This window comes from Chelonoidis abingdonii, chromosome 12 (assembly GCF_003597395.2).
Source record: "Chelonoidis abingdonii isolate Lonesome George chromosome 12, CheloAbing_2.0, whole genome shotgun sequence".
In the NCBI taxonomy this organism is placed as follows: Eukaryota; Metazoa; Chordata; order Testudines; family Testudinidae; genus Chelonoidis; species Chelonoidis abingdonii.
In genome coordinates this window covers 2,585,997-2,593,486 of record NC_133780.1, presented here as the reverse complement: position 1 = coordinate 2,593,486, position 7,490 = coordinate 2,585,997, and the positions used below count along the sequence as shown (strand labels likewise).

Here is a 7,490-nt window from a genome sequence, read left to right as displayed (position 1 = left end):
GTCCAGCGGCCTGCCCCTACACGTCTGCTGTCCTGTCCTCTCCCAGGGTTCATTGTACAGCTGATGACCCTGGATGGCACGTAGCAGGCTGCGGCAGGCCGATGCCAATCGCGGGGCGTCACCCCTACACATCTATAACTCATAACACAAAAGTGATACAACCATATAAACACGGTTATCGTACTTGGCAAATCATAAACACTTTCGCAGCTCCCTCACACGGCCTGTCTGGCCAGCTCCTTTGCAATTTGATAATATTGGTATCAATACCATCACTGAGTGTTCCACATATTCCACAGCGTCACCGTCTGTGCCTGCAGGGGCCAAAAAGGGGCCCCCAGCAAAGGAGCCCGGGGCTGGAAATGAGATCTCGAATTCACAGCTCGTGTCGCGGTGGGGAGCTGGTGGGTGGCGCTGGGCTCTCTCTGTTGTGAAGGGGAACGTGTCTAGGCACAAGCTCAGCTTCCCATGGTGTGGAGGGGGTGCGGGGTTCCATGGTGTGGTGTCACGGGGGCTTGTTGCCATGGCTACAGAAGGTGACGGACAGATCTCTCACCCTTTTACTTTCTCATCTCCAGCAAAGAAATCTGAGCCGTGTCCAGCTTATGCTGTCTGCCCAGACGGCTGGATCGGGCACCTGGGGAAGTGTTACTATTTCTCAGAGGCTGAAGGGAACTGGACCTACAGCCAGAGACACTGCTCTGCCCTCGGTGCCTCCCTGGCTGTGATTGACACCCAGCAGGAAATGGTGAGACCCAGATTCTGGGCTCCACAGGGTGGGAGTGGCAAAGGCGACTTTATGCTGTGTTTTTCCTGGGGCTGACAGGGCCCCAGATGCTGCTTTAATTTAGGGCAACTTCTCACATCCCAGAGTACAGAGTGCTCCACCCACTCTCCATCCTCCCCGTTCACTGGGGATTGAGTCGGAGCAGCGTGGGGCTAATGTGCCGACCCTCAGCTCCAGGGGAATCCCCAGCAGGGGAATCCAGTTGCTTTCCAGCCCCTTTAATGGGACAGGAGCAGCATTGCCCACCCAAGTGCTCAAAAATCATGGATTGGGACTCCCAAAACCATGAGATTGACTTTAAAATAACTGCTGTCACAGTTTTTAATTTGTTTTCTGGTGTCGTAGCTTTTAGGAGTCACATTTACAAGTTTTTCTCTGCAATCATGGGGGCTAGAAACTTAAGAAAGACGAGAGTCTCTTGTAATCACCTGACTCCAGGAGCTGGGGTGTTAAGAAAAACACCAAACACATGAGACTCTCAGTAAAATCATGGGATTTCGTAAGAATGCAGGAGTGGTAAAGGTCTGGAATGCAGCTGAGAATCTGAGCCAGGTAGCTGCTAAATCAGAATTGAGACGGAAAATTCTGATATTTTGACATTTGTGTCTATCATGATACAGGACAAGAAGTTGAAATACACAAGCTTTTTACTTTGCATTCTGTCCCAGAAATGTGTGAAAATATCTGATTTCCTCATTTGATTAAACCAATTTCTTTCCTCATTCACATAGCAAAGCAGTTTGGTTTTTCAAACCAAATCAGAACATTTTGTTTCAGCATGGTCCAACATTGAATAGCGCCTGTGGCTCCTCATGGGAGTTGTAGTTTGGAGGCCTTCTGCCCCTTTCTGTGTGCTGAGATCCCGGGTTGGACTACATCTCCCATGATGCCCAGCAGTGGCTCAGCCAATAGGGAAACCCTGGTGCATTATAGGAGATGTAGTCTGGGGGAACCCAACCCAGAGTGGAGAATTCAGGTATGAGCCCAAACTATAACTCCCATGAGGCACCTTGGTAACTCAGCTGCCTACAGATTAATGTTGAACTGACCCCAAACAAAATCATTGCTCAATGGAAAATAGACCCAATGGAAAATAGAAACTCTCTTCTATGAAATCAGAATTAAACTTTATCTTTGTAGGAAACACATTTTCCGTCACAGAAATATTTTGATGAAAAATCTTCAGCCAGATCTATGAAATACACTAGAGTAGTCTGAGCACCATGTCCCTCTGTGCGCTGACTAACCCATAGCAGGGCCGCCCAGAAGGGGGGAGCAAGTGGGGCAATTTGCCCCAGGCCCTGCAGGGGCCCCCACAAGAGTTTTTCATGGCCCCTAGAGCAGGGTTCTTCACTCGCTCTGGAGGCCCCAGAAAATTCTCGTGGGGCCTGGGCCCTCGGAGCATCTTCCGCGGCAATTCAACGGCGGGGGGTCCTTCTGCTCCGGGACCCACCCCCAAGTGCCTTGAAGACCCACAGCAGCGCATCTTGGGGTGGAAGGACCCCCCACCACCCATTGCCAGGTCTTTGATGGCAGTTTGGCGGTGGGGGGCCCCTGAATCCTCTGGACGGCCCTGACCCATAGCTCGTGGAGTGGATGGGTACTGCCTCTGAGGTTGGGAATTCCCAGCCTGGACCACCAGCCCAGCGCCCTGTGTAGCAGCCCAGAGAATCCAGTGTAGGTTGTAGAGATCCCAGATACGGAGATGTGTAATGTGTATTTTCTGTTACTTTTTAACAAAGGATTTCCTGCTGCGCTATAAAGGACGCTTTGACCACTGGATCGGCCTCTGGAGGGAACCACGCCAGCCCTGGATGTGGACCAATGGCACCAAATTCAACCACTGGTGGGTCCCTTTTAGTTCTGTTACCTAGTAAATGTTGCAGCTCACATGTGAAACAGGACACTGGCCTTGTGGTTAAGGCCCGAGGCTGACTTGGGAAGTTGGGGTTCAGTGCCTGGCTCTGCCATAGATTTGCCATTTGACCTGGGGTGAATCGCTCAGGGCTGGATTTTCACTGCTAGTTGAAGCTGCTCTAACAGTTGTGTCGGGTTTTTATTATTTGTTGCTGTTGCAGGTTTCCAATAGCGGGAGGAGACCTGTGTGCTTTTGCAAACTACAATGGTATTGCCAGTTCAGGCTGCTCCAGGGAGGGACACTGGATCTGCAGCAAAGCAGCGGAGAAACTAGCAGGCACAGCAAAGTGAGTCGGGCCTTGTCCTGTCAATGGGGCTGGCCCAAGCTGCCTCAGCGAGTGAGGAACTGGATGGGGCTGGCGAAGGGGGACAGCCCAGCAGCAGGGAAGAGAGACGCTCGCTGAAGGACATCAGGTAGCTCCTCCCTTGGAGCCTCTGGCCTCCATTGGCCCAGTTGGGGACTGGGGTGAGGGTGCGGATTAGCCAGCAGCCCCCAGCTCACTCTCTGGCACAGAGACAGGAACCTTTTGACTTGAAAATCAGAAGGGGAGCAGCAAGCAGGAGCCTGGCCCAGGCTGTGGCTAGAGGCCATTGTACTGGCTGGGGCTTTTGGGAGGTGCTGCAAACCCTGCAGCCATGGGGCGAAGGGGCCGGTGTGAACCCTGCAGCCTGGGCCAAGGACACATGAACTCTGCTGTACTGCGAGAAGGGCTGTTGTGCAGGCCCTGCTGAGCGCTGAGGGAGCATGAAGAGATGCCAGACAGGAGGGGATTGCTGGGACGTGCTAGGACAGACGTGTGTGTGTGTATACATGTGTGTACATAATTATTTGAATAATAATATACCAGCTCCCAGAATGGAAATTTTTATTTTGTAAACTTAAGTCTTCATGTGACTGGCTCCTCCCAATTGAGCAGGGAAACTGAGGCAGCAGCTGCATCCTCCCAACAGGGCTGTGAGCTCCCCTCCCCACAAGGACTAATGTGCTGAGGACAATGTGAGTGTGTCTCTCTCTTTTCTTGTCATCCTCCCTGATTCCCCTCTGCCTGCTGGGGAGGGGCTCCCCCAGAATGAGGGGAAACTCTGCCCATGGGGGGAGGGGGTGATGCCCTCTAGTGGAAGGGCACTGCGCCACTGGGCTTTTCTCTGAGCTCTGCCTATGAAGGGCCAGGCTCTGCACTGGTGTCTCTGCTCTGGGAAAGAACGGGTGTGTCATGAGCCCACTGGAGTGTGGGTGCGAGAGATCAAAGAGCCGGGCTGTTCTCTCTCTGGCCAGGCACAACCCCCAGGAGCAATTCCTGCTCAGACAAACTGTGAACAGTGACACACACGCACCCTAACCCCTGTGCTACGCATCAGGAAGATAAAAAGATTATTTCTATCACATCAGCAGTTAGAGGCTCCAGCTGAAATCAGGGCCCGTTGTGCCGGGCGCTGCACAGACACGGAACGAGAGACAGTCCGTGCTCCAGCTGAGATCAGGGCCCCATTATGCCAGGCGCTGCAAAGACACACAGGGAGAGACAGTCCCTGCCCCAAGCAGTTCAAGTCTAAATAGACAAGACAGACAAAGGCTGGGAGAGGAAACTGAAGCACAGAGAGCATGAGTGGCTTATGGAAAGTTAGAACAGGTCAGAGACAGGAATAAACCAGGTGTCCTGAATCCCAAGCCCATCTGTGGCCCGTCAAGAATAAACACACTCAGCTTTTGCACAGTTCAACAGAAATCTTTCCTGTCCATGCAATAGTGATAATCCCTCGCTCTGATCTAGAGCTTCCCAACAGTAGAGCTCAAAGCACTTCACAGAGGAAGGTCAGTCTCATTATCTCCATTTCTCAGCTGTAGAAACTGAGGCACAAAGGGTGACTGCTCTGCAGTTAGACACTTGTGGCTGGCCAGCGCCAGCTGATGTGGCCTCAAACGAAGGGGCTGTTTAACTGCAGTGTAGTGGTTGGGCTCTGCCTGGCACAGCACCTCCATATTGGTGCTCATAGCAAAATTCATGTGATGGGTGGGGCCGAGAGGTTCAGAGTGTCAGAGGGGGCTCAGGGCTAGGGCAGAGGGTTGGAGTGCAGGGGGTGAGGACTCTGGCTGGGGATGCGGGCGCTGGGGTGGGGCTGGGGTTGAGGGGTTTGGGTTGGAGGCTGCCCTGGGGGTGCAGCGGGGAGAGTGGACTCCCCCCAGCCCTCTCACGGCTGCAGCTTGGGGAACGGGGAGGGGTGTGGGGCTTAATTGGTAGCTGCGTGGCCACGCAGCTTAGAGGGAACTTAGGTCACAACACCTGCGACGAGTTTGGTCACAGAGACCCCCTTGGGACTGTTACCTGATGTGCTGAAATTATCTCTGAGCCCGTTTTCCCTGTCAGCTTGGGACTCCAGAACCCTGCCCTGTTGAGCCAGACACGTCAGTCTGCTGCAACCCAGACCCAGGTCGGGCTGGGCCAAGGGAGGGGCTCCTCTCCTCTGGCCGCAGCAAATCCGGGGCAGGTCCACACTGGGGTAGAGTCATCTCTTCCCTCCGCAGCCCTGGGCCCCTGCATGGGGCTTAAGAGGTAACTGTGCGGCTGTGCAACTTAGAAGAATCTTAGGTCGTGACACCATTTTAATGGGGTCGCAAGGGCTGGTGTTACACTTGTTGGGGCCCAGGGCTGAAGCCAAAGACTGATCCCCACTGCCTGGGGCCGAAGCCCGAGGATTTCAGCCCTGGACAGCAGGGTTCAGGTTGCAGTCCTGCTTCCCCAGGGCTGGAGTCCCTGAGGTTTGGCTTTCACCCCCAGCCTGGGGCAGCAGGACTCGGGCGGGCTCAGACTTCGGTCCCCTCTCCTAGAGCCGTGTAGTAATTTTTGTTGTCAGAAGGGGGCGCGGAGCAATGACTTTGGAGAACCCCTGGTGCAGGCAAACCCAAAGAGCTGAAGTGTCTTATGCGGAGTCACCCAGCAGCCCCGGGGCATCCTGCCCATCAGCCGAGGCCGTGGGCTAGAGAGGGTGCAGCAAACACCAGGATGGCCCTTGTATAGCAAAGCCATGGACAGAACCCAGCCTTCTATGTCCCAGGCCAGTGTGCTAACCACTAGGCCACGCTACCTGCCTCCCCTGACATCGCCATCACCAGGGTGCATTCGCCCAGCCCCAGTGACCAAACCCCAAATGAGTGTCTGCTCGGCAGCCCTGTCTCTCCTGCAGACCGGCCCAGTTCTGTTCTCTGGCAGTCACAAGCCCAGCTGTCTGGGGGGCAGCTCCTAAAGACACTGGGGTCTGTTTGGCTCGGCCAGTCAACCTGCCCTCCAGCTTTCCCAGTCCATCTCCTCCTGGGCTGCCAGGCCCCTGAGTACCAGGGCGTACGTTAGCCCCTAGCCCTCCCCATGGTGCTCCCTGCACTGCCACTGAGCATCCCAATCCTGCTTCTCCAACAGAGACAGTAACCCCAGAGATCACCCAGCAACATGCAGGGAAAGGCTCCATTTGGGATCAGGGCACTGATCCCGTTAACGATGCTCTGAGGAGGTAGCAAGTGGACAGCACGTCAGCCTGAGTGGGGAAGCTGAGACCCCATCGTTAGTGACAGGAGTTAACAATCCGTTAGGGCAGGATGGGCAGAGGTGCATCAGGTCACAGGCCGGACGGGAGCAATGGGCGGGCCGGGGAAGAGAGCTCAGAGTGGGACCTGGCAGAGAGGTGCAAAGAAATTAATCAGGAGTGAAATACAGGTGAAAACCCAGATCCCCACCTGGTGTGAATCCCCCCTAGCACCGCTGGAGTCACTGGGGCCAGATCCCAGATCGGATCAGTCAGTGCTGCTCCATTGGAGTCCCTGGATGGAGGCTGATTTACACCCGATGAGAATCTGGCAGATTCCTCCCTCCCAGGTGCGGGGTGGAGAGGGTTAAACTGCCCCAGGGCTGTGCAAAGCATTAAAGGCCCGGCCCCTGCAGCGCTTCCAACTCCTGCTGGAACATGTAACGCCAGAGCTGGGAATTGTTCTTCTCTATGGAATTAACCTTTCAACTCTTTCACCTGCGGTAGGACTGGGAGCCAGGACTCCTGGGGTTTAATCCCAGCCCTGGGAGAGAGGGAGAGGCTGGTGCGTTAGTGAGAGGGGGGATGGGAGTCAGACCCCCTGGGTTCCATTTTCACTTTGCCACAAGCTCGCCATGATCTCGGGCAGGTCAGTGGCTCTGGCTCGGTTTCCCCGTGCGTGACATGGGGCTAACGGTGCCGTGCGCTGAGGTCTCCCCCGTACCCTGCTCAGAGCGGGACGGCGTCTCTCTGGCAAATCCACTGAAATGCAGAGCTGCAGGCGTCAGAACGAATCCAATTCCCCTTCACCACCCCACAACTGTTCCCCTCAGCCGGGCCTGACACCGGGAGCCTGCGGGATGAAGGAGAGGGGCCCTGTCAGCGTGTGTGGGTCCATCACACACAGTGGGTAGCGGCTCTACCCTGTTCTAACAGGATCCGCAGCCGTCGTCTCCTCCAGCTCTGCCCTGGGGGCTGCCCCCTCTCCCCACTGTCAGGGCCCTGACCAGGGTCTCGAACAGCCTCTCCCTGCCCAGATCCCAGGGACCTGCTCCAGCCTCATCCTCCCTGCTGGGCTAGACCCTGTCCAGCTCCCTCCCCTGCTCCGCGTCCCCTCCCCACTGGGCTGGGCCGACGCTGCCCCCTCCTGGTCCCCTCCTGCCTCTGACTGCTCTGTGTCTCCCCCTCCCCCCTGCCCCATTGTCTGGGGGATCCCCAGGGCTCTGGCCTGGCCCCTTTGCTCTTCTCCCTCCACACCCCAACTCTGAGT

General features: G+C 55.6%; 1 pseudogene; it reads right to left on the bottom strand.

The window, feature by feature from the left end:
• LOC116825152 (killer cell lectin-like receptor subfamily F member 1) overlaps positions 1–7,490 on the bottom strand; it is a 212,635-nt pseudogene that overhangs the window by 198,416 nt on the left and 6,729 nt on the right.